Raw genomic sequence first — 27,817 nt, forward strand, 5'->3', positions numbered from 1 at the left:
AATGACGTCTTTAATAAAATATTTTGAAGTTAACAAACAAAGGTATAACTTCCATCCTTGAACAATCTTCCTTCATTAAATTTTTATGGTCAGGAAAATAAAAGTTTGCGGAAAGAATTGTGTTGTTAAGAAGCTTCGAGGACGGCAAACTAGCCATTTTCCTCAACGAGGCAGCAGTCGATAAAATCTCGATATTACTAGCGTTTCAGCGTATCGTATGCTAGATATAGCTACTAGATATAGCACCGATAGCCTCCATTGGTTAGTCTGGTTTGGACTACTGGTGGTTTCGATAACTAGCACTTATGCCTGAGTTATGGAGTTGTCGTTTCTAATTAGGTATGTTTTCTTGTTTGCATAATGTCATTTGGGTATTAAAGTACAATGTGAATGAATTTTACAGATGTGTAGGATCTTAACACTAAAGGCATTATTTTCCAGCGAACCTTAAGGAGATTAGAAAACGTAGGGTCGGTTTCGGAACGATAACAAGTTATATTATCTGTGTTATCTTTCTACAAATAGGTATGGTATTAACATCAAACAAATCTGCAAATTTAATGTGTACCCAGATATTATAAAATATCTATTTTTCTATTAAATTTCGTACCCCATACTTATTTTTTTTTAAAGTTGTTTTTAATTTGTAACTGCGTAGTTACTTACAAGGCATTTTTGCACAATATCTAATTCATAACTTATTTTTAATCTGTCAAAGGAAACTCTAAAAGTACTAGGCACTAAATTATACATCCAAGTAATAAAGAAAAAAAAAACGTTCCATTTTTAAATAAAAATAAATCATCATTCAAATACAGGTCGAACCATAGCTCATTAGTTGAAACCATTACGAGGAATTAAAAGTAAAATTAATAATAAAGCTGATTATTTTTTATTCGTATCGGCGGAAGCGCCGATAAGCTATCGAGGAGTCCGATCGCGGTCTCTCTGTTTATATTTAATTCTACATTAGTACACCTACTGTTAAAAATATTTATTGCTGTATGAACGATATCGCCGCCCGACTCTTAGCGCTTTAATAAATATATAGAGCTGATACAACTTTTCAGATATTTTATAACTTTTCGGCGCTTAAGGAAGTTTCATTTTGTATAGGGAGATGTATGCTACAAAAAATGATTGTTCTTAATGGTTTTGGAAATGAATGTCAAAATGACTTATTAACTAGAGCTAAATATGTTTTTGGTTTTTGGTTATATCAGAATACACTTAAAATTATAATGGAAATAAATAAGAACATTTCTTTCTTTTACATGAAAGTAGCAAACGAGTATGGCGTTGACTTGATGGTAAGTGGTCATTGCCGCTCATGGATATTTCTAACTACCTCCTTATAGAACAGGACTTCTATTTGAAGCCGATCATCGATGAGTCGCCATTCCTGAGGGCCAAGTTCGTCACATCATATGTAATCTAATCAGTTTTCATAACGTATATCTGGTATTAACATTAAGAAAATTCTGCTCTCGTCACGAACAGAACTCAAGTAATATTCTCGTCCTCACAGATATACAACAGATACGCTACTTAATATACCATTAATCCCTCTTACATTATTTGTTTTAGTTACGCGTTATTCAACCGGTGGTAATATCAACTCCGTACTAGGTGGGTAATTATTAACTTAAACAAAAACAAAACGGTGTTTTCATATTTACAATACATTAATTAGGCTTATCTATTTTTACATCGGTTTCAACTCGGAAACGTCTATGCTCTAGTCTAATGCAGGGAAGCACGTTGAGTTATCTGCTCGCCCCATACAAGTACGTTCAGGGCAATTGCCGTTAGAAATAATACTCTTGATATATTACAATACTAAAAATAAATCGTCTGAAACTTGAATTATACTTGTCGTACTAAGTGTTTACGAATTTATATAACAAATAGGAGTAAGTAAGCGGCAATCTTTGGTTACGTGATGTGAACTTAAATTGCTATTTTTAAGGCCTGACGGTTTGATTTTAATTCCTTGCATGAATGAGAGGTGCCTTGTGTGGGATGTTGCGTGCACACAATGGCACAATCCCATCTTCATCTTTCATTTAGGACAGCTGGTGTTGTGACTACCGACGCGGAAATAGTCAAACTGCAGAAATATCTCAGTCGAGACTATACATATGTAACGCAAACTGCAGAAATATGCTAGTCTCAGTCGAGACTATATATTTCTGCCGCTTGGCATGGAAACGACGACGTCGTGGGGTTCTGACGCTTGATATTTTTAAAACACCTTTTAAAGCGTCTGATCGAGTGCACCCACGACTAAAGGGCTGGTGATTGCCTCAGGCAAATAATTAGTTTAGTTTAGCTATTCAGCGAGGTAATGTCGCCAGCGTTTTGGGGACTCTTCCAAAGGACAACAATTTGGATGAAGCGTATTATATTTAATTATTTATCATAAGTATGTTAAAACTTGTTTTAAATATTATTTTGTACTTATTCATTAAATTGGGATAATATTGTAAATAATTAAATTTAGTACAATTTAGTACATTTTGATTAAATTTAAAAAAAAAATGTGAGCCGTCACCGGACGCCTGGCAGATGTGAAACATCAACATTATTTTGTAAAAGTAATATGCAGAAAAGAACATATTGTGATAGGAACTAAATATGTCATAATGATAAAATAAAATATTACGATTTTTTTCCAGATAACGATGACTATTTATTGAATAAACATTTATTTTCATTAAATACAAAAATTTACGAATTTATTTCAAATCGTGACTACTTACTTCGTTTAATCAGTGACTTCGGATGCTCAACTACTCCTATATTATAAAAAAAACACAAGAGTTCTTTGTTTCGTAGATACTAGGAAAACACGAATAAAATTTGTTCGAATCGAAACTACGCTGAAATAGGTTGTAGTGTACTTCTCAAATCGAACAATTGGTTCTACCACCTTTCAACTTAAACTTCGAAAATTTTAAAGTGTTAGAACTTTGCCCCTCTTGGAGACCGAGTTTTATACAGCTGGGCTATCACCGCTTTTACCTGGTTTATCGTAATTTTTGCACACCCATTGTCAAGGATCCAGAAAAGGACATCAGGTACATTTCATCCCGAAAAAAGAACTATTCCTAAGGGATAATAAACAACTTTTAAGATAGTTTGACCTTTGACTGCGAGCGAAGCCGCAGGGAAAAGCTAGTTCACGATATTTAGGTATTCCCATGACAAAGTTGATTGAAGTTAAGCTTGACGTATGTTAAAATCTATACATGGGTTCTCTTCTTATCACTTTCTTAATTAAAATTACGGGCAACTCTTTTAATTATTTTTGACATTTCAGAGATAAGTGAATCGTGAGAGAAATAAAATAGCACATTTTTATCGTTAGTGACATGATCTGTCACACCGTTAGGATACGCAGTTAAAAATTGGACAATATTTAGACGACTTTGATATACTCCGGTTAATTTAATAGTGTGTGACGCTTTTTAGTGTCAATCAAATGTATTTCGTACAGCATTATGAATAGGAGTTACACCGCTCACCGTACAGGGAAGCCACTTTTACACTTACTGAATCTATTGGTAGGTTTAAATGCAAAAACTAAATATCTCAGCATCCTTTTCTCTTTAACTTGTCAGTAAATGGTCTTTGTTGTTTGATAGCTATTGACGTTTTAGTGTTAGCAATGAAAAAATATAACCTCTTTTCGTCATAGGTATAGATAGATACCTACATATAAATAGGCTACTACTAAAGTTAACAATTTTTTTTTATTTATTTTACAATCGATTTCTTTGATTTATATTTGGAATAATAGCTGTTTATGAGCTTTGAGAACAATATATATATTATTAAGATAAATATTTAAGAAACTATGAGAATATATAGTTTCATTTTGCAGAATTGCAAACTGCTTAAAACTGCTTAAAAATATTTTAAACCTAACTTTTTCTCTTCCGTTTGTCAAACGATGTTTTTTGTATGGAAGCTTTAGACGAGCGTCTGTGTCATCAACGAAAATCTCAATGTTTCTATCTATATTTATGGTCGAATTACGACCATCAGGGAAAATCTAGTAAGAGGGAATAAATATGGGGTAAGGACGTAGTCAGTAGTGGTTATATACATACAGGTTGACTTTCAAGTGAGAACTATAATTAGGGAATAGACGTTTGTTTTAAAAAACGAATGATGTAATTGTAATTTATAATTAATAGGCCTCGTAACCATTTTTGGCTCGAAAGCTCGAAAGCTCGCTTGGAAAATTCACCCTGTCCCTATACAACTCGGTCTATGTAACTAGAGACACGACTGGAATGCGGCTACTCCTGCTCAAAATACGGACATCCTGTATTGCTCTTGTTAGCTAGTTTTGATAGTTTTAATTGTTACTATAAATTAAATTAAATTTCGTTGTTTTAATCTTGGTAGCACTTATTAGAAAATTATATTTATACTATTTCATCAATATTATTGTATGATTGATATTAATGATATTTTAAAATTAATGAAATAAACGCGTTGATTAAGTATCGATCGATAAACAAAACAAAAGTTCTAGCAGTCGATATGTAAGATGGTCCAAAATATGTTTGAAAAGGATTTGTAAATTATAGATAGGTATACTTTTAAAAAGGCGTAAACAGTATTTCTTTAAGATAACTTTTTGTTGCGAGATAAATCATTGTAGTCATGAATTAATCTGTTAATTAGGGGTCAATTCGAATGTGTTCTAGAGACCATTTGGTGGAACAAAAAAAATATGTCCTAATTGATGCGTGTATGACAGGCGCGCGTGGACTCCTTAGGGTTCGTACACAAAACTGCGATGCGACGTCGCATCGCAAAAATCTGCGAGCTCCCTCGACGCATCGCAAGAACTTGCGAATTGATTCGCATCGCACAGTGGTTGTTGTTGTTGGTCACCCTGAGAGACGCTACGCCGCACGATATCGCATCGCAGCAATTCGCATCGCAATTTTCTGCGTTGCGAATTCGCATCGCGTCGCATCGCAGTTTTGCGTTCGAGCCCTTATGGAGATATGAACGTATATTAGCACAATATTATATCCGTACCCTTACCATGAGTTTTTACGTTTTGACACATATGACTGTTTTGGTATTTGTTTACGTATTTGCCCATACAATTTCCAATCAGCGCCCCTAGCGGATTGTGTCAGAACTTGGAAATTGTATAAGCCAATACGTAAACAAATACCAAACAGTCGTATTTGTCAAAACGTAAAACCTCATGGTAAGGATACACCCTTAGTATGAGTTTTTACAAAAACGACTGTTTTGGGTTTTAGTTTACGTATTTCCCATACATTTCCAATCAAATGATAGAACGCAGCAAAGCTGAGTAGTTCTGTTATTAAGTAGAAATAGCTGCTTCAGAACTACAGACGTTTCAAATTTTGAACACATATTTGATACTTCTCGTTCCTTGATGTCTTCTCTACGGTTTGATATTTAGGTAAGTATATTAAGAAAATAGGTCTGTGAAGAAAATCCTGTAAGCAGTGTAGGTGCGGAAAATTGTATTACACTGTGGATGTCATTCAAACCTCAATTTTCTCTTCTTTTGTACATTTCTTTCGGTAAATTCAACAAAGTATAACATTTATGTGATAAATGAAAAAAGAAAATTACTTACGTACCTAATCAATTAGAGCTTTGAGAGATGGTTGAGAGTTGAGAGAGTTTGGTTCGGACCTTCGAAAGGTTTATATATATTTTAGAATTAAGCCTTTTGAGGCATTCAATTGTTCGCACTCAAGATAAGGCACTCAAACAATGAGCAAGTACTTTTTATTATTTATATCTATTTTTTATTAAAAACTAAGAAATAAATATCCTAATAATAATTTACTTTTTTATCTCAATTTTAAACAGTAATACAAAATACCAACGCTACAAACTGTGATAATGTACTAAGCTTTGATCTTCATTGTAAAGATGTAGAGCACAAAGGGATAGGGAGCGGTAGCTACAATTTACCGAGAAAATACTCGTACATTTAACATAGAGCGATTGTAAGATGAGCACGTTGTCGATAAACTCGCGTTCCCTCACAAAAGCTCTCTAGCTCTATCTATGTAGAGCTATACGTTCCCCCATAAAAGTTGTCGGGAGAGATACATACACTCCGTCACAAAGCCATCGGTAGTTACGTTTTCAATCTATAGGTAGAGGAAGGTCTTCGCGTCAACTATGGGCCCTTCTTTATATTGACGACACGACTTCGCTCCGGCGCCACTAGCAGCTATTTTTTTTTATTTTTCGTTGACACTGATACGATACGACACGGTAGGGTCTTTATTCTTGAAGATATTTATTATGTGAAAAATAAAGTATACCTAACTTGTAAACTAATATCCTCACACATGGAACCTTACGTGTGTTCACAATACTTACATGACATAACGTGACAACGTGTAGTAAAATTTCATAGAGTTATGAACTCTTCATGTCGTTGCCGTTGCCGTGCCGGTGTCGTGTCGTCCTAATGAAGAAGAGCTCTATGGCTGTAGAGACGAACTACGTAGGGTGACTGTCATATGTCAAATCGATATAACGCTCGTATTTTTGCGACTCTATGCTTTAATACGCAGGTAGAGTTCATTGTTTTAGCACGCGCGCATGTTTGGATTTTTTTGGACAGAGTTGGAGTCTACTAAAAAATCGCCCTAAACTAAATAGAATACTTTTTTTGATATCGTAATGAAGGTAGAGTCTTTCATTCTTGTGATCGTAAAAAAATCACTTAAATATATTTACCATTAAGACTATAAAAACTATATTCACCTTAATCTTGTAAATGTATATAATTAACTAAAAAAAAATACCTCTAAAAAAGTGTATTTAACTTAACCCACTTAGTTCTTAGCTACATTTAAATTTACCGGTATCGCAAAATCAATGTTAAATGAACCGGTAGATACTATATTTCGCAAACTGACACTATCAGAACTAACTTGAAGTTACTCCACAGTAAATCATATTAAGTAAAGATTAAGTTATCGATAAGCGATCGCAAATCGAAGACGATCTATTTACTCTAACTTTGTTTCGAAAAGTAAACTCAAAACTTTGAAACTTTCTGTTAACATTCAATAAGGGTCTTACGATTCAAATACAAAGTGTACAATCGCTTAACCATCAAAGAACACATACGACAAAGTTGCATGGCGGTTCTATTTGAACACGATACATGGCCCAACAGCACGTAATCACGTCATCTCGCTTGCTATAAACCATATTTCGATTAGTAGAAAAGGACAAGAACACCCGAGTAGAGTTCGAGTTTGTAACCGCATTCGACGAATTGAGCGACATGATTGGTGTGCGGGGAGCGGAGGCGTGGCAACGTCGCAGCATCGCTTCGTCCCTCAGATGTCTGCCGGTCTCGAACAGTGCCGCGTTCAATTTTCGAACAGCTGAATGCGTATTGTAACTGTTTGGCGGTGAATTTTGCCGCTACGCGACGTTGCCAGTTCGCGCTGCGAATTAGGAGGTAAATTTAATTATGATATTTTAAAACGTGGATGTTAACTCGTCGAGAGCCCAGCGTGCTTGTGTCTGCGGGTCCCCGTTCAATTTATCGCCCTTACATTTCAAAAGTATTCACGTCGCATGTAACTTACTAGATATAAACAAACTTGTAACTTTACTTACTGCAGGCATTCGCAGTAGTTAAAGTTTGACACGTAAACGTTCTCAAAGTGGTGGCAACTTTAAAGTGGAGTAAGTTGGTTGTTGTGTCGTGTTGTAGATGTTATTTTTAGCGTTGCTTTTTAATGTGTTCTTGCAATAAAATATATGCCGCGCGCGGCAATAAAGTTGTTTTTTCTTTGAACTTGGCGCTAACTACACAAACTTTAGTGGGAATATTTAACCAACTGACTGTACTTAAATAAAATATATCAATGATTTTTTTGTGAAACACTTACAGTAAATTATTTTAACAGTAAAATAGCTTGATATAATATGAATCAATAAATGTGAGCTCTGCCATATTAGCTCTACTAGAGTGAAGTATGAAAAAAATGCCATTTTTAGACGTTTGGGGGATATTTTTTATTGTACACAGACAATGTATGTAGTTTGAAAATATTTTAGATAAAAGTCAATTTTAATCCACATTGTTACGTCAATGTGCAAACATTTTATTACTGTTACCTCTACCATCCTCTACGATACCTAATATGGCGATCATAATAAAGTGTCATTCAAGACATTCTCAATTATAAGTGTATTGTGGAGTTCTTAAACAAAAAAAAAATATAACATTATACATATTCAATGAATCAAAACAGGACTTTTTTTATGGAGGATGGAAATAAATATAAATTTGGGCTTATGGTGATTAAAATAAATATTTATTTGTGGCTGTTAGAACAGGTGTGCTAGTGATGTACCCACGTTATTATTAGAGATATAGCCGATGTGTCCTAATAATATAGATTTAAAGCTGCTTAAAATTATTTTATATTTTATTTGCATTAAATTATATTTGCATATTTAGCTTTTTTAATTATAAAAAATCTTAACGTATGTGCTTACGTAACTTAGATATTTGGAGTTCGCAGTAAAATACTGTAATAATTATCCCAGAGATTTCTCAAAAAAAGTTTTTACGTAGTATTTAATTTTTATTTTTGTCTATTTAACATTGATCACAGGAATTTCTAAAAAGGGCATAAAATATTTGGGTATAAAATACGGCTTTTCAAACTGCCCTTGTACGCAGGTATGCTAGTGATGTACCCAATACCTATAGGTTGCTCATACGCTTGAAATCCGTTTGCACGTATTTATTACAGAATTGTTTCTTGATTGATAGACTATATACTTTAGTTACATTAAAAATAAAGACATTAGTTTTGAACAATTGTCAGTTAAATGTTGTAACTGGCATGAAAAATATTTATGACCTGCACTACATACCTACATACGCACATACTAGAATAAAACATTAAATTAGCTTGCATACCTGTTGTCGCTTAGCTATATGTGTATGAAAGTGCTGTTAGGGATGTGTAGATTTTTCTGTACCATGTAAAATAATTTATTAATCGATTATAAAGCTAACCATAGATAGGTATTTCAAATAAAAGATAGTTTAGAATTAAGGTATTCCATTTTATGTAAACCTTATATTTTACATACTTAGTTACAAGATCGTTAAACATTAGAACCAATGTAAGACTTAATTTCAGATAAATTTCGCGTTTGAAAACATCACGCGTCTTACTTGACTCTAAGAAATGTTTTAAATATAGAAACACGCTTAAAATCCTTACGATCCTTAAAACCTTTGTAGTTATGTAGGTTACTTCAGAATAGTTTTGGCCTTCGAAACTTTTCTTAAAGTTTACAAAGACGCGTGGGCGTTGCGAAGCGGAGTTGTACTACGTTGTATAAAGATAGTGGGTGGGATATTAGTACTTAAATATACAGGACTTTTTAGGAGAAAGCCCATACTACACTGATTAGCGAAAGGCTGAAAGGAGTTAAAAAAAGTTAAGTTAAAAATACATTAAAAGCGTCAGAAGGGAATTGAATCTGAATTAATTTCTGAATCTATAGAACTAAACTAATTAACTATAACTAACGTGTTATGATATAAGAAAGGCCGCTCCTTTACGCGTGATACGTAATTTCGGACCAACTTAAACAAATCTCTACAAGTTCACTCCGCTCCGCTCCGCTTCATAACCTCGGCCTTATTAATCGTGATTTCTTAACGTGTAGAACTAAACGGCAGCTCAACTTACTACGTGCTACATTGTTAGAAATGAGCGGGTATGAAACATTCTTAAACAAATAGCTACACCCTCACTCCGCTCCGCTCCGCTTCATAACCTCGGCCTTATTAATCGTGATTTCTTAACGTGTAGAACTAAATGGCTCAAATACTTACTACGTGCGAACGAGCGGATATGAAACATACTTAAGTAAATTGCAAAACACTGTGCCAGCCCGCTCCGCTCCGTTCCATGTCCTCTGCCTTAGTGATCGTGATTTCTGAACCTATTGAGCTAAACGGTAGCTCAGCTTACCTTACTACATGCCTACGAGTTTACCACAGTGTACAAACGATACAGTTAATGCAATGCAGAGTTACGCAGCTCGTTCTGCGAAACTGGATATAGTGCGATTTCAGAGCACTCACGAGCTCGTTAATTACAATGTACGCCACTTGTAGATACGTGTCCATTGGTTACAGGGAAGCCATCGGTCTGTTTACCAAAAGACTGTCCTAATATATCTCAAGTATAGTCCGCACCAAACTTCTAGTCCACTCTGAAATTGTTGCGCGCAGGTGTAGTCAGAGAGCCAATGCGGTCGAACACAACTACAAGCTTATTCTCCCTCCCGCGCTGTCTTTATCCCTAATATGTAAAATTTGCTGTTGCTACGAGACTCTTCTATATTCAGAGCGAACTAGAAGTTGGCACGGACTCTACTAATAATATGTATAAATCAGGTATTGAATTGATACGACTTTAAATAACAATTGTCTAATTGATTTATTTAATGTAGGGTACAAAAATTTTTCCTATGAATTTTATTTACACAACACGAAACGAAATTGTAAAGTTATTCGTGAGTAAAAGATACTAAAACAAGCATGTCTCGTAAATGTTTATATCTAGATCTTAACTGTGGTCACCCTAGCGGTCTAATTGCGCGTGTTAAGGTTTCTCGTACGCGTTAACGCTTCTGATAATTAGTTGCACATCACTAGTATGAATGAATGTATGAATGGGCCTGTTTTGCAATGGCCGCCTTATGAATTCGCGTTTGGTATGAAAGATCGTAGACTCCTCGCCTTGAAAGCTTTGCGCTGCAAAGTAAATGAATGGTGTACGGTTTACCGTAGGGTGAAACGGTTTTGATTTACCGGTTACATGTACTGGACTTTTAAAATGTAGAACGTTTACACATTTTCCGGAAAGTACAGTCGGAATCAAATAAAGCGACATTTATTGTGAAAAAATGAATTGAAGACCGAATTTTGAAAAACAAGAAAAATATGGAGATGATACGAGTAATAATCTCATATATCCTGTCAGATGGACTAGGACAGATAGGTAGATTGTTACAAGCCTTTTTTTGGCCCAATAAAATGTTCTAGCCTTCTAGCCGCCGAGTTATGATTTCTCCAGAGCCGATTCATAGAAAGAAGGCGATAGTTGCCAAATTACATGTTAATGTTACAAAACATTTTAATGTTAATCATTGATATGTTTTGTATTTGTTACGTATTTGCCCATATAGTTCCAATCAGCGCCCCTAGCGGACTACCGGACTGTATCTGAACTGATTGGAAATGTAAGGCGAATACGTAAACAAATATAATAACAGTATTTTTTGTAAAAACGTAAAAAATTCATACTAAGGGTACAGACCAAAACAAAATGTGTAGGTTACGCAGAACAATTCGAATAATTAAGAGGTTAAAATTAAATTCTGACGGAGTAGCGAGAAAGTCCGTCCACTGTTTTGTAGGTACTATGCTACACGCGGTTGTAGCGAAGTAGTAGCAGACGGCGATCGAAACATTATTTGAACGGTTTCTATTTAATGCTTACATTTCAACAATAGAATTCAGAATAAGCTTCCGCAGGTTCATTGTTATTTTTCGTATCTGAACTGTCGATTGTATCTTAAGAGAAATATAATTCGTCTGTATGAAATCCTGTAGGATTTATTTCGATAATGTCCGTCCACTATTTTGTAGCTACTATGCTACACGCGGTTGTAGCTAATTAGTAGCAGACGGCGATCGAAACATTATTTGAATGGTTTCTATTTTATGCTTACATTTCAACAATAGAATTCAGAATAAGCTTCCGCAGGTTCATTGTTATATTTCGTATCTAAACTGTGGATTGTATATTAAAAGAAATATAATTCGTCTGTTTAAAGATACAACATTTTATTAATGTTTATAAACATTATTAACCTTTTTAGGTGTTTGTTAACGTTTGTTCCGTACCCATATAGAGGACATTTGAACAATTAAGAAGCTTAAAAACGTTTACGATGGAACTGCATACTTATTCATATTTATAAATACTCGTATGTATTCTTTATATTCGATATTTTTTTTATACGAGTATTAGAAAGTCGCAAACGAGAATGCAGCCCATATGATGTTAAGCGGCAAATGTCGCCCATGCATATCTTACACTTAATTAGATAGTTATTTATCTGATGTCGGACACAGATGCCTTGCTACCCCTGGGACTAAGTTGTAACATTTTTTTTGTAATATAGGAGTAGCACACGAGCTTACAGTCCACCTGATGGTAAGTGGCTACTGCCGCCCATGGACAACTGTAATCAACCCCAGATAGGATTAGATATTCCTACCTGAGGTCGGCCACAAATGCGCCGCTACCCCTGAGGACTAAGCTGGAACGCCTCGGAAGTCTGTCTCCCTTACCACACCCTTCAAACCGGAAAACAGCAGCGCCTAACACTGCTGTTATTGGGTAGAAATAGGTGTGGCGGATGTACCGCCGGAGTCGAACCACAAAGGGTTCTATCTACTCTTATATTAAAAAAAAAACCTTGTAAAAATGTCTCAACCTTACTCTAATCTTCAAGCCAAAACAGCAGAGTACTGTTATAAAGCAGAAATAGGTTTGCTGGTGATGTCTCCGGATTCGAACCACTAATTTGTTCCTCCAATTATGCAGTAAATATTTTATTTATCATTGAATACCAATCATATAACGGACAATGCCTGATGAAACCAACCTGAATACTCTGATTGTGATATCGACTACGGAGCCATAAATTCCGGAATTAATAATCACGTATCAAATTTGCCGCAATTCGATAATATACCCGAATGTAACCGATATATTCCGGTATAAGCGGAGAACAACGATAATTCAATTTCCAATATCTATCTATAGAATTAACCGTAGCCTCATCGCTTCCAATGTGAGTGATTGGCATTATATTACGTACTAACGAGCTATACCTTAAGCTATTGATTCAGGTATAGCAAATTTGATGTCTAATACCTATCTATAGAATTAACCGTCGCCTCTTTGGCTCCAATGTGAGTGATCGGCATTACATTGCGTTCTATCGAGTTATACCTTAAGCTATTGGTGGAAGATTTGAAGCTGGTGGTTCGACTCCGGCGGCACCACAGCCACACCTATCAGTGTTAAGCACTGCTTTGTTATGGTTTGAAGGGTGTGGTAAGGGAGGTATACTTTTCCGAGGCGTTCCAGCTTATTCCTCAGGGATAGCGGCGCAACTGTTGCCGACCTCAGGTATGATTATCTAATCCTCTCTGACAGCAGTAGCTACTTGCCATCAAGTGGACTGCATGCTTGCTTGCTACTGCAATATTATAAAATAAATGCGCGAATGTCCATCTTTTTTTATAATATAGGAGTAGCAGACGAGCATGCAGTCCACCTGATGGTAAGTGGCTATTGTCGTCCATGGACATCTGTAATCAACCCCAGATAGGATTAGATATTCCTACCTAAGGTCGGCCACAGATGCGCCACTACCCTTGAGGACTAAGTTGGAACGCCTCGGAAAAGTATGTCTCCCTTACCACACCCTTCAAAACGGAACACAGCAGCGCCTAACACTGCTGTTATTAGGCAGAAATAGGTGTGGCGGTGGTGCTGCCGGAGTCGAATCACAAAGGGTTCTACCACCTTCAAAAGCTGTGGGCTTACCAAGATTTGACTTATACAGTACAGAACAGCGCGACTTCGGTTGCGTGATATGGTATTTGGAATTGGTGTAAAAATATGTTCTTAGTAAATAAACAGGTTTTGTTACACATCATATTTCAATCCAGGTTATAAACTATTCAGGACCAAATGTTATGCGAATCCGTTCGGCTGTTTGTATAATCGCGTAACAACCAAACAACTACTAATTAATTTTAATTCGATAATATGAATGATTATTCATTTTCTATTTTTATAAAAAAAAATATTTTTCATCCCTCCTGTCATCATCTAAATAACTCCTATTGACAATGACAATGTTTAATATTAGCAGTACTGCAAAATGAAGGTTAAAATAAAGTTTAAATACATTTTCTAACAACAACATTTTGCTTTTTCAACGTTATTATGATTTACTTCGCGGAAACTTATTCTCACGAAAGTATTTTACTCCAAGACCCAACGACGCAATTAAATTTTAAAAAGTGGTTTATAAAATAAGTTCTTCCTCAATTTTAAAAGTCAAGAAATATCTATACGTTCTAAAGACTTTTTACAACTGTAAATAAAATACAGACACGTGTGAAGAAAGCATTCTAAGGAAATTGTTGGTCTTAGAAATAACGTTTACATATTTCAAATTCGTCCGTGTCGCTCGTATCCAGTACCCTTACCAGAGTAGTATTAGTAATATGATTTAATATTAAGTATGAGGATATTTTTTTTGTAAAATAGTAAAGTTAGTAAAGGTGATAGAACCCTGCCTGCCTCGACAAGAGGCACAAGCATCAGCCCTATTCAAACCTGTACCCTTAGTATGAGTTTTTACGTTTTGACAAATATGACTGTTTTGGTATTTGTTTACGTTTTTGCCCATATAATTTCAAATCAACGCCTCTAGCGGATTATGTAAGAACTTGGAAATAGTATGGGCCAATACGTAAACAAATACCAAAACAGTCGTATTTTTCAAAACGTAAAACCTCATGGTAAGGGTACAGAGTCTTTGCAATTTTATAGATTTTTGAGAAGAACGTAGCGGATGCGAAGTCGTGCCCTTTTCGGGGTTTCACCCTTCTGAACGCACGAGACCCTAAGTCTTCTTACGAATTGTGTGGATTCGCATTTCGAAGGGAGTGGCGTAGGGACAGGGAGGCTGCGAGGGATTCCGCCCAAAGGGTCGCGTACGTTTTTCCCACCCTCATTCGCGAGTTGATTGCGTTGCAGTTTAATATTGTTCATTCTAATTCTATCCGTGGTGTCGTGTTGTTGAAATACTGTGTGGTGTTGTGCGAAAAATAGTAACTGTGTTACCTATAGGATCATCGTAACCAGCGTAATAGGATATCAGGGTTGAGCCCTCTGAGCCTTTCTTGCGTGGGTACGTTTTTTCCTTTACTATATCAGTTTCCTACGATTCACGTGGGTTGAGCAAACAAGGATTATTAGTTCGTAGTATCGTAGATCGTTTATAAACGATCAATAACCTGTAATCTATATATTTTTTCCCGGCTAGCAAGGAAGGGGTTTTTCGCGGGTGTATGTTTGTAAATTTCTTTACTATTTCGAATCTTCCAAATGCCTGGATTGATTTAAAAAATTAGGTATATATCTTATAGATAAAATTCTCGTGTCACTATGTTAGTTACCGTACTCCTCCGAAACGGCTTTACCGTTTTTCACCAAATTTTATATGCATATTCAGTAGGTCTAAAAATCGGCTTTCTTTTTCTTACCCCTAAGTGATAAGGGTTGTTCACCATTAACATTTTTTTATTTATATGGCAACACAACCTTTGCCGGGTCAGCTAGTATCATATATTAGTCGTCTGAAATACCCAAGTGTGTATGTTGTTTAAAAGAAAACATAATGGTGGAAATAATAACAAGTAATAGTTATAAAAATAACCAAACCTATTGAGTTATAACGAGGATAACCGTTAATGGGATTCTATCGCCCATGGCCATCTGTAACCAATTCCAAATAGAACACAGGTTCTGTCTCCGATAAGTTAGCAAATTGTAGTAAATTCCTTTACTAGTATGAGTAGTATTAGTAATATGATTTAGTATTAAGTATGAGGATATATTTAGTAAAGTTAAAGGTGATAGAACCCTGCCTGCCTCGACAAGAGGCACTAGCATCAGTCCTATTCAGACCTGTACGCTTAGTATGAGTTTTTACTATTTTACAAAAATGACTATTTTGGTATTTGTTGCCGTATTTGCCCATACATTTCCAATCAGCGCCCCTAGCGGATTGCATCGGAGCTGATGGGAAATTTATGGGAACATAATTTAACAACAAAAGCAACAAAACAACAACAACAACAATAACAAAAACGTAGTATTTTTTGTGAAAACGTTAAAACTACAACTAATTACATACTAAGGGTACTGATAGCAGTATTATTAAGCGTTGATGTGTTTCGGTTTGAAGGGTTAAGGGATACTCATCCGAGGCGTTCCTTCTTAGACCTCAGGGATAACAATGTGTCTGTAGCTAATCTCAGTTAAGACTTTATTTTCCATTTGCTTTATTCTCTTCTACATTTTCTCTATTATATTTTATTTATCTATTTTTTGACGATCCGCGTGGTAAAGCAGTCGCCATACCGGTCTGACGCGCAGAGGCCCGGGTTCGATCTTCGGCCAGACAGATAAGAACGATGAATTTAGATTCCCGTTTTGAGTCTGGGTGTTTGTGTATTTGTCTATGTGTGCATGTCAACTGCACCCACGACACAGAAATTCAAGTGGAGTTGTGAGTGTAGGAAGTGTCTTTTTTTAGTTACATCTGAGGCTTACTATACAGGGTGAATTTTTGAAATAGGCCTTCAGGGCCAAATCCGAAACTATAAGGATTAGCGAAAAATGCTGAAAGGAGTTACTAGGCCGATTTTGATGAAAACTAAAACTGCATCATTCGTTTTTTAAAATATCTTTTTCCCAAGCCGGGAATCGAACGAGTTCATTTTGAAAAAAAAAATACACACAACATTGTCACATAACATTACTTCCCAGAATTTGATCCTTATAAGCGACACTATCAGATAGTGGAATAATATAGAGGGTATATTTTTTTTGCAAAATGTGGCAGAAATAGGTGTGGAGTGCCGCCGGAGTCGAACCACGAAGGGTTCTATCACCTTTAATGTCTTTTTTAGTCTTTTTTTTAGTTACATCTGAGGCATTGATTTTTTTTAGTCTTGTTTTAGTTACATCTGAGGTTTATTATAGATATCCATGGACGTAGCACTTACCAAGTTGGATTGCATGCTCGTTCGTATTCGATGTTAAAAAGGAAAGTTACCGGGTAACTTTTAATAAAATTTTGTTCTTTGATTTTTATTTATATTAAATTTGAGTGGCTCTCGACTAGAAAAGTTTGCAATATTATGAACGGGAATGGCTAACTTAAATAAAATAAAGCCCTTTCTATTATGTTTTAAATTTAAAAATTGTGCGAATAAAAAAATGGTAGAGCCGTTCTTGAAGCCCTTGAAGACAAGTCGTTCTATTTCTGCCTATTTCTACTTCTATCGTATTTTTTTGGTTAGAAAGATGATACCCTAAAAGTCAAGGAGTCTGAGAATATCCCTTATACGCGACTTCCCAACTTAGTCCTCGATAGCAGTATTTATGACTTCAGGTAACACTCATCCTATCTGAAGTTGATTACAGGTTACGGCCGACTGTGGTTACTTAACATGAGATAGACTGCATGACATTTGCTACTTCAATAACAACAAGTTATTCATACCACCTAATTTTCAATTATTTTATGTATTTGTTATCATATTGTATTGTATCATGTTGTTTGTATCATGTTGTATTGTATTTGTTATCATAGTAGCCATAGAAGTAAATACATCGTGAAATTTTGAAATGTGTTCCTATAACTACTTAACAGATAAAGCGAAAAACGCCGAAAATGACGGCTTCGTATATGGCGACTCCCGTTTATTTTCAAGATTTTTTATTTTTAATATTTGTTGTTCTAGCGGACAGTAATACACACGCTCTGTAAAAAAATCTAGTATGTCTGTACAGTTACTTGATACTGTGACAGACGGATACACGGATAGACTTTGTAATAGGGTTCCGTTTTTCCCATTTCGGAACGGAACCCTAAAAACTAGACCGCTCGACATACTTAACAAGAATAATTTTCGCGTGAAGTCATTATAACACGGAATGTTAAAACAGCTATCAATTGGGATCCGTACAATCAGCAACAATAAATACTTAGCTTTATTGCTCCCAATTTTAAAACCTTAGCTTTTAAAACACCCTTATCAAAACTAACAACCGCCATAAAACTATTTACAGTCTGTGGTTAATAAACGCAATAGTTGATAAAACGTTGGAAGTTATTTTGTTTACGATTAGATAAAGTAAGCCTATAAAAGCTGGTATTTCTCGCTGTTATGGAAAAAATCAAAGTGTTTTAAGCGTTTTATAACCATCAAAACGTATTAACAATAAAGGTTTTTGTGTCCAAATTTTAGATGTTATGATTTTTTTGGGTATAATAATATGTAGGTTGGTACATATATAAGTTAGCATTTTTTATATATTTTTTACGTAAATAATGTACCTAATTGTATTGTAAGGTCATGGCAGTCTACTTGAGGTCAAGTGGCCTCAATGGCTTATAGAAACCCCAATACAACCGAACTATACGACTCCTACAAGTACTACGAGGCACTAACTACTTACGAGGTTCTTAGATTGCCCCATACAATTAGGACATGTACAGAATATTTTTTATGCATATTAAATTTTATTTAAACATTGATAGATGACTAGTTTTACTACTATCTGATATCTCCGTGATATCTCCCATACTAATGGGAGATATCACAACTACTATCACACACACTTATTTATCAACTAGTTTTTGCCCGCGGCTTCGCCCGCGTTTAAAACGAAATAATATGACATACTAACATACATAAAACTGAAAATTCGTACCTTCATTGTAATGACAGTGATACCATCTGGCGAATATTGGTCGTACAAACTCTGAAACCTTGGTGGGCTCATGGACAACAACTTTGCTAAAGATCATCACTTGATCAAATGCATAGTTTACTATTCAATCCTTACTAACATCGATTAAAATAATTGACTTTTTGGTGCAAAAGATCGATTCTCCGATTAATCGATCTTAGATCGCCATCCCTAGTTTCCGTGGGATTTCCGGGATGAAAACTATCCTATGTCCTTTTTCGGGTCTCAAACTATCTTTGTACAAAATTTCATTAAAATCGGTTCAGTGGTTTAGGCGTGAAGAAGAGACATACAGACGGACAGACAGAGTTACTTTCGGATTTATAATATTAGTAAGGATGAAGTAATTTTTGCTTTTTCTCGACGAGGTATGGGTGTTGTCTTACATTTGACGCGACCTTCTAAGTCCACAAGAGTATCTACGCATCTGTAAGCAGCCTGTGGTGAAACCCCACTAATATTTGGAGTTGATTACAGATGTCCATGGGCGGCAGTGACCACTATTCTCAAGATTGCATGGATATTTGCAACTTTTATAAAAAAATATTTTAAAAATATAAAGTGCATTTCGTTAAAAATATTTTGCCCATCTTTTTCATAGATGTATTTTTTTCTACGGGTGGTTTTATACATATCAATCAATTGACTTCATAAGAATCCATTTCATTAATATGTTTTAGTATTCAAATTGTGTTCAGAATATTCGTAGCTTCGTTTTATTTAATGGAGTACTCCTCGTAGTAAATACTACAAATAAAAACCCTTTCTCGGAACAGAAGCGTAGGAGGTTAATAGGTCTCGGAAAAGCAGAGCATTTTACGTTGATGTAAATAAAACTTGTATCTAAGTCACTGTTACTTAAACTTTCATTAACATTCAATAACATTCACAGATTCCCATTCAGAAAGATTTAAATGGGAATTTATTTTAACTTATGTATTTTATATTAAAAAAATATTATCTGTCTTGTAAAATATGCTTTAGGCAACGAAATGTGATAGGATTGGATATTCCTACCTGAGATCGGTCACAGATGCACTGCTACTCCAGAGGACTAAGCTGGAACGCCTCGGAAAAGTATGTCTCCCTTACCACACTCTTCAAACCAGAACGCGGCAAGTGATAATTAATTTCTAACACGCACATAACATTAAACAATCAGAGGTGCGTGGATTTAAACCTCGGACCCCTTGATTGTGAGGCTGAGTTTCTTAACCACTAGGCTATCACTACTATAGTGTGTGACGTCTAGTAATTCGCACTTGGTCAGTTTAGATCTAATGATCTAAACCTCTCTTATGTAGACAACTGTGGCTTAACGGAATGATAGAGATTTGGAGATTTACATGTGTTGCAACACATATAAATCAACACATATAAATATAAAGATAAGGGATTCGTATATGCGAGTTTTTACTAACATTATATGAACGTAAGTAAGATGAAAGTTGTTTGTATAATTAAAAATATTTAGCAGACTTGTGTACTTACATTGAAAGCATATCACTACCCTTAGTATGAGTTTTTACGATTTTTCAAAAATGACTGTTTTTGATTTTGTTTACATAATTGCCCATACATTTCCAATCAACCCCTGGCGTAATGTAAAGTGATTGGAAAAACGTAAACAAAAACAGACATTTTTTTAAAACTCATACTAAAGGTAGGGCCACATTAGATTTTTTTCCTTACAGTAACAGTGATTACCCATAGACACTACTGTATTCGGTTATCTATGTACCACGTAAAGTTCTTATCAAACCAGAATAGTTCTTTATAAAACAATGTTACTCGTAATTAATTAAATAAATTAAATAAAAACTGACTCTGACCTTATGAACATTCAATTTGTTAACGTTCCATGATCTACGAATTAACCTAAATTACAGGTTGTATTCCTAAATAGGAAGGGGAACTTGTACTGTTGCAAGTTACACAAACTGAACAGTTTTTAGGGTCCCGTACTCAAAGGGTGAAAACCGAACCCCATTACTAAGCCGCTGTCTGTCATTCTGTCCGTCAATCCTTCTGTCACATGGCTCTATCTCTGAAACCGTTATATATAGTTTTTTTTTTTATAATTTTCACTGAATACGTACATAAAATCTTCAAAATTAAATAAGGGTCGCCATTCATGAACCTGGTATTTTTCGGCGTGTTTCGCTTTATTTGTTAAACTGTAATAAGTATACAGTTCAAATTTTCAGTATGATAACAAATACTATAAATAAAAAATACAAATTAAAATTCGGTGGTACGGTACCCTCTGTGTGCGGTTTCGACTCGCACTTGGCTTTATTAACTTCTAATCCGTAACGTGTAACGCGGGTAGTGTAATAGATTTTAATAACAGAGTCTTTCCTTCAAAAATTCAACTGAGCGTGTAGTTCCTCGAGGGAATGCTCACTGAAAGAATTTAATTAGGAGCCGTCTGTCCGTCACGCATTCTAATCGAGCTGTAAATTATACCGACGTACTATTATTTATAGTCTGTTTTTAATTAAAACCGAATAATAAACTGCATCGCCGAAAAAATATAAGAATAATTGACCAAGTGCAAGTCGATCGCACCCGAAGGGTTCCGTATCATCGAAAATTTCATAAGAAATGAAGTAAATGCATTGTGAAAATTTGATCTGTTTACCTATTACGGTTCAATAAATAAAGCAAAAAACGTCGATAAATAGCGGTTTCTTATAAGGCGAGTCCCCGTTTATACTTGTTCAACTTTTTTTATTTTTAGTATTTGTTTTTATAGCGTCTACCCTTAGACGTATTCTGTAAAACTTTCTAGGTCTATCTATAATAGTTCAGGAGATAGAACCCTGTGACTGATGGACAGACAGCGGAGGTTTAGTAATTAGGTTCAGTATTTACCTTTTGGGTAAGGAACCCTAAAATGATATCTAAACTGTATGCATAGGTTTCGTAGACTAAATATAGGCCATAGACTTGATTTGTGGTTTGATAATAGTTTATGAATTTTTTATCTACATGTCTTTGGCTTTATATATCGTATAAGATTGGGTTCTTTTTATGTACTTGCGGACGGTGTTTTTACCGGCGTATGCAGGTATGTATGTATGTATGTTTGTATGTGTGTTTGTATGTATGTTTGTATGTATGTATTTATGTATGTATGTATTTCTCATTTTTTGGACGTCCTGCAGCCCAAACGGCTTAACGCGTTTAAACATATGCGGTATTGTTAAATTCGTCTAAATTAGTAGCGATACAGGATATATTTTTACGCAATACAAATAACAAAACACCCACTGGGTTGAGATTTTAAAGAAATTCTCTAATTAAAAGTTTGAACTGTTGAAAAATTGCTTAATTACAGTGTTATTTTTTACAGCAACATAGAATTCTTCGTTTTCCTTTACGTAACTAGGAACTTGAATACAACTTCTTGGTAAGCTGATTGCAACGGAATGAAACAAATAGAAAATTTTAGAATTTCCATATCGCGAGTCAGTTGAAGAGATGCCGGAGATTCTAATGTATTATGTATTTTACTTATAAGAAAATGCAACAGTTGATAGATAAATGGACGAAAGGCAGAGTGTGGAGGTTCCTATTGTCATATTTCTGTACATTTGGTTTCGTGGTTGGCTATGTGAGGATGACATTGTGGTTGTAGTTCCTACATTGAAGGTGTAGGAACACTTTGTGGTTCGACTCCGGCGTCACTACCGCCACACTTATTTCTAACAGCAGTGTTAAGCGCTGCTGTATTCTGGTTTGAAGGGTATGGTAAGGGAGACATACTTTTCCGAGGCGTTCGAGCTTAGTCCTCAGGGGTAGCAGCGCATCTGTGGCCGACCTCAGGTAGGAATATCTAATCTTATCTGGGGTTGATTATAGATGTCCATGGATAGCAGTAGCCACTTCCATCAGGTGGACTGTATGCTCGTTTGCTACTCCTATAATATAAAAAACATAGATTATTTTCAATGAGTGACTAACGATTATTGAATTTTGATGATGCTTTTCGTGTTTCATATTAATTTTAGATATTTCTGATTACTAAGCCTTGCTAAGGCTTAGTAATCAGAGGCGAGTAAGAACTAAGCCTTATTATATATTTATGCTTAATGTTAATCTTTACAAATAGTGGGATTTTTAAGGCCTATTAAAATTCGGACACCTCATTGTAGCATTTTATTCGTTTTTTTGGTAGAAACGTGCCATATTTATCAGTCAAATCGAAGTCACTATATGTAGAAATCCTTACTAATATTATAAATCCGAAAGTAACTCTGTCTATCTGTCTGTCTGTCTGGTTGTCTTTTCTTCACGCCTAAGCCACTGAACCGATTTTAATGAAATTTTGTACAAAGATAGTGTGAGACCCAAGAAAGGACTAAGATAGTTTTTATCCCGGAAATCCCACGGGAACTAGGGATGGCGATCTAAGATCGATTTATCGGAGAATCGATCTTTTGGGCCAAAAAATCGATATTAGTAAGGATTGAATCGTAAACTTTGCATTTGATCAAGTGATGATCTTTAGCAAAGTTGAAGGAACGAATTTTCAGTTTTATGTATGTTAGTATGTTATAGTATTTTCTTTTAAACGGCGAAGCCGCGGGCAAAAACTAGTACAAAATAAATTTCCAATTTGAGTCGCGAACTTACTACCGCCATCTACCGTCTAAGTTCACAACTGTATCTCCAACTCTACAAAGCGCGGTGTTCTTAACAAAAAGGAAAAATAGTAACGCAAGCGACTTTTAAAACTTTCAGGAAAAGTTGTTTTCTTCCCTCTGGATCTTTTGCCGACAGTCTCGGGGTTCTGGAAGTATCTTTTATTGTTAAAGTCGGCGTAATCTGTTAGTACGTTTTCACAGTAGCGATTTATTGGAGCGTCCCTTGAGTTTCCGTTTTGCTCTATTTTCATTGCACACGATTACGCTAACAACGTAACGTAATAGCTGCGTAGGTAAATTTTTAGGGTTCCGTACCCAAAGGGCAAAAACGGAACCCTATTTACTAAGACTTCGCTGTCTGTCTGTCTGTCACAGGGCTATATCTCCGGCACCGTAATAGATAGACACATGCAATTTATTACTGTTACAATTTACAGAAGATGTATAACGATGGCCGCTATAACAACAAATACTAAAAATAAAATAAAGTTCAATATTAAAGGGGGTCTCCATACATCAAACCGGTAGTTTTCGGCATTTTGCGATCTAATTGTTAAACCGTTCTAGGAAGACGGTTGAATTTTATACAATACGGCTCGTACTTGGCGAATTATTCTTATTCCAGTTTACATGCGTTCGGTTTTCTATTGTAAACATAAAAGATATAAAATTCGATCTCTCAAAGTGGAGGTTTTCGTATTAGTTTGGAAACCTGCAATGCAACGTTATTCAAATCTTTTTGAAGAGAGTATAAAACCGCTTTGTTCCAGCGCAGAGGACTTTGCCAAATCCATCTCAATATGATAGACCGGACAATCGAACAGAAGGTTTAGGGCAATGTTGAAAAATTTTGCCTATCGCTTCTCGCTAATCCCGGCTCGTTCGGGCAGCGGATTTATTTCACAAGTGAGGATCAAGCTTTGCCTATTTTAAGCGGTCGGTACCTAAATCGTTACTATAAAGTCGTACATAACGCACCATTCAATTTTGTAATTTCATATTTTTAATATAACTAGCTGACCCGGCAAACGTTGTGTTAAATATTAATATTTGAAACTGCGATGGTAACGAAGTCTGTCGAATCCAATGTGAAACATTCCAAAATCAACAACTACTTACGAATTAAAAATTAATTAAAAAAGCCTTTTCCCACGGACTAAATTGTGAATCTAAACCATTCTCAAGTCCCCTTGAACACACATAACAAATTTTATCAAAATCAGTCCAGTCGTTTAGGAGTTCAGTGACATCCACACGTACATAAGAAATATATATACAAAGATATAGGAGCATGCGGTACACGATGGGAAGTAGTTACTGCCGCCCATAAACATTTGTAATTAACGGCAGATAAATTGAGATTCCTGTCTGAGATCGACCACAGATTCACCGCTACCCCTGATGACTAAACTGGAATCCCTCCAGGTATTTCGGTGTTTAGTATGCAGGTGTTAGGTATGCAGTGATAGCCTACTGGTTAAGAAACACAGCCTCTCGAGCGATCTGATTTTAAAATTTATGTGCGTATTAGAAATTAATTATCACTTTCTCAAACGGTGAAGGAAAACATCGTGAGGAAACCTGCATACCTGAGAGATTTAAAAAAATATATTAAAGGTATGTGAAGTCTACCAATACGCACTTGGCTAGCGCGGTGCTCTATGGCCTAATCCTTCTCATGGTTGATGATGATGATGAGTCGAACCATAGTGGGTTTTGCCACCTTCGAACACAATATCAGGACAAGTCAGTACTTGCCTGGTATTCGAACCTTGGACTCGTGAGAGGCCGAACTTTGAACACCTAGGCAACCACTGCTTCAGGTGTTCGCTTCCAACTCTATCATAAACGTTGCATGTAATTCGAAAACACAGCTATGTATGCGAAATTAGAAATTAATACCAGAAATACTCGATTTTAGTGCTTTGTTAAAACCGTTTGATTGCCAATTTATGTATCCAGTGAATAGTAGCATAGTAATTGCTCCATTGTTTTGCCTAAGCGGTTAACCGCTAAACGTTGTCGGCTTACTATACAGTAAACTGACCATAATAGAAAGAACTAGTATAGTAATACTTTATAAGTCCTTTGGTACAGATGAATAAAGTGCATTTTATATCTTTTGTTGACAGAACGGGACTTAATCAAAAATCAAATCAAAAGGTAGGTAAAAAAAGGAGTGCTAGCCTAGTGATTAAGAAACTTGGCCTCTTGATCGAGGGATCCGAGGTAGAAATCCCAGGCATCTCTGATTTTTCAGTGTTATGTGCGTATTAGTGATTGATTATCACTTGCTTAAACCGTGCAGGAAACATCGTGACAAAACGTGCATACCTAAGAAATCTTTAAAAAAATCTTTCAAAGTTATGTGAAGTCTATCAATTCGCACTCGGCCAGCGTGGTTGGCGAGCACAATCCTTCTCATTTTGAGAAGAGACCTGTGCCCAGCAGTAGGACATTGATGGGTTAATGGTGATAATGATGAAATAATTCGCTTAAAATAAATGAAGACAATAATTTTCGTTATGTGAATGCCTGATGGTCGAATTCATTTCTAAATAAATTGTGATATCTAGTGACTGACCAAAATTAGGTTTTCAGCCGTAATCGAAACTTAAACCTAAACTTTTTATCATTTATAAAAATGTAAACAATTCTTTGAAAATTCAGAGAATCAGCCGATCGCGATACTACCACATAACAATCTGCAACAATAGATTAGTTTTTATGTTTGGAAAAAATCTATGGCCTCACAAGAAGCCTTCATAAGAAACGCCGGGACACCCTCGGGACAGAGTTCGGGCCCCATGGAAATAATAATAATTTAAGAAAAACTATAATAAAAAATCTAGTTTAAAATGTTGTCGTCATTTAATAATTAATATAGATAGATAGAGCCCGTGCCAGCCGGCCAGACAACGAAGTTATAGGGTTGCGTTTTTACCCTTTGGGTACGGAACCCTAAAACACATCAAGCAAGTATTCGGTTTGTACGAGTATGTGGTTCGTTTATAAAGATGCTGAATAGTAAATACACACAAAAGGTGAAATACTCTTTACAACTAATATTAAAAATATGCTCTACGTTTACAATACCAAAAAAAAAGCTACCTAGTACAAGATTTATAGGTACGTATTTCATTATATTAATAAAATTGTTCGCATTTTTTCAAATCCGCCTTGACCACAATTAAAATTGTTTAACATCGCTCTGCTTATGGCTGTGTTTAGGAATTTTACTTAATTTACTTAAATTTAATGACTTTTTATAATAGTCTCACTGTTTTACGTTTGTTGTAAAAGTCGGTCATGGTTCATGTGTAACCATTAAAATTGTAAAAATTTCTTGTAACTTTACGATTCTATTTCACAGTCATTAGAATGGACGTGGGGCAGTTAATTCGGGAATTAGTTTTATTACAATATGTTTATAGGAGCCTTACCCATATAGTTTTGGTCAGACATTCCTTGCTCTATTTTTATATATAAAAATAGTTTTCGCATGATGTTATCCGTGGAACACAAATTGTATTAGACGGTTTGACGTATGATTTTTTTACATATCTATCTGGAGGCACGGTAGTAACTCCGCCAAGTCAAGCCTTATGTTTTTTCTACGTGAGAGTATTTTCATATTTATTTCGCTCCGAAGTCTCCATGAAAATTAATGAACTTTTATTTCCTTTGTAATACTCAATTGATAAAATGCAACCATCCAAGTCGATGCAACGCGTCGATAGTAAATATATGTGGGTAATACGCAAGAATTATAACAAAAAAATTATTTCTATGTTTTATTAAACCGCAACGCATAACATCAATATACGAATCATTATGTTCAAAAACACTGGCAATAAACTTGACTTATGAAAGGCAATGTATGTCAGTTTCTTATTGAATTCCCATGATATAATTACGCGGTATCGCTGTTATATCTGAACTCTGAAGTTAAAAAAGTACAGATCATATACGATAGAGCTGCTTCATTGGTGTTGTTCTCTTATCACGAGGTCATCGACCTCAAGCTCCCATAAGCACTATCACCATTGTTTAAGTTCAAGTTCTCACTATAGGATCTATCAGTTGTTTACAGTATTGAGAGCTCATCATTATCATCATCAACTCATTATTGTCCCACTGCTGGGCACGGGTCTCCTCTCAGAATGAGAAGGTTTAGGCCATAGTCCACCGCGCTGGCCAAGTGCGTATTGGTAGACTTCATATAGCTTTGAAAACTTTGTTTTGAGAGGTCAACCAACGCTAACGCCGATAATTCCTTACTCTGTCGTCCACGAGACTAAATTTTAATTTATAGACTCAAATAAAACGAATTTTATTTTCTTTCACTAATTTGTTTTCATCATTTTAATTGCGTTTGTTTCAAAGTTGACCGATTGTCAAAAAATCTTTCAACCCTTATTTTACCCTTTGGGTGGATTTTCC

The 27,817-nt window shown here is 35.5% G+C and overlaps 1 protein-coding gene across 1 annotated transcript in view; it reads left to right on the plus strand.

The window, feature by feature from the left end:
- The first annotated feature begins 7,375 nt into the window (after positions 1 to 7,375).
- Positions 7,376 to 27,817, plus strand: part of ap (apterous) — a 53,867-nt gene continuing 33,425 nt past the window's right edge. The window contains exon 1 of the mRNA XM_073074767.1: positions 7,376 to 7,501. The gene's annotated coding sequence lies outside the window, so the exon portion shown is untranslated. The remainder of the gene's footprint in view (positions 7,502 to 27,817) is intronic.

Source organism: Epargyreus clarus, unplaced genomic scaffold (assembly GCF_041222505.1).
Source record: "Epargyreus clarus isolate Ecla_fem2 unplaced genomic scaffold, WU_Ecla_fem_2.2 ptg000007l, whole genome shotgun sequence".
NCBI lineage: Eukaryota > Metazoa > Arthropoda > Insecta > Lepidoptera > Hesperiidae > Epargyreus > Epargyreus clarus.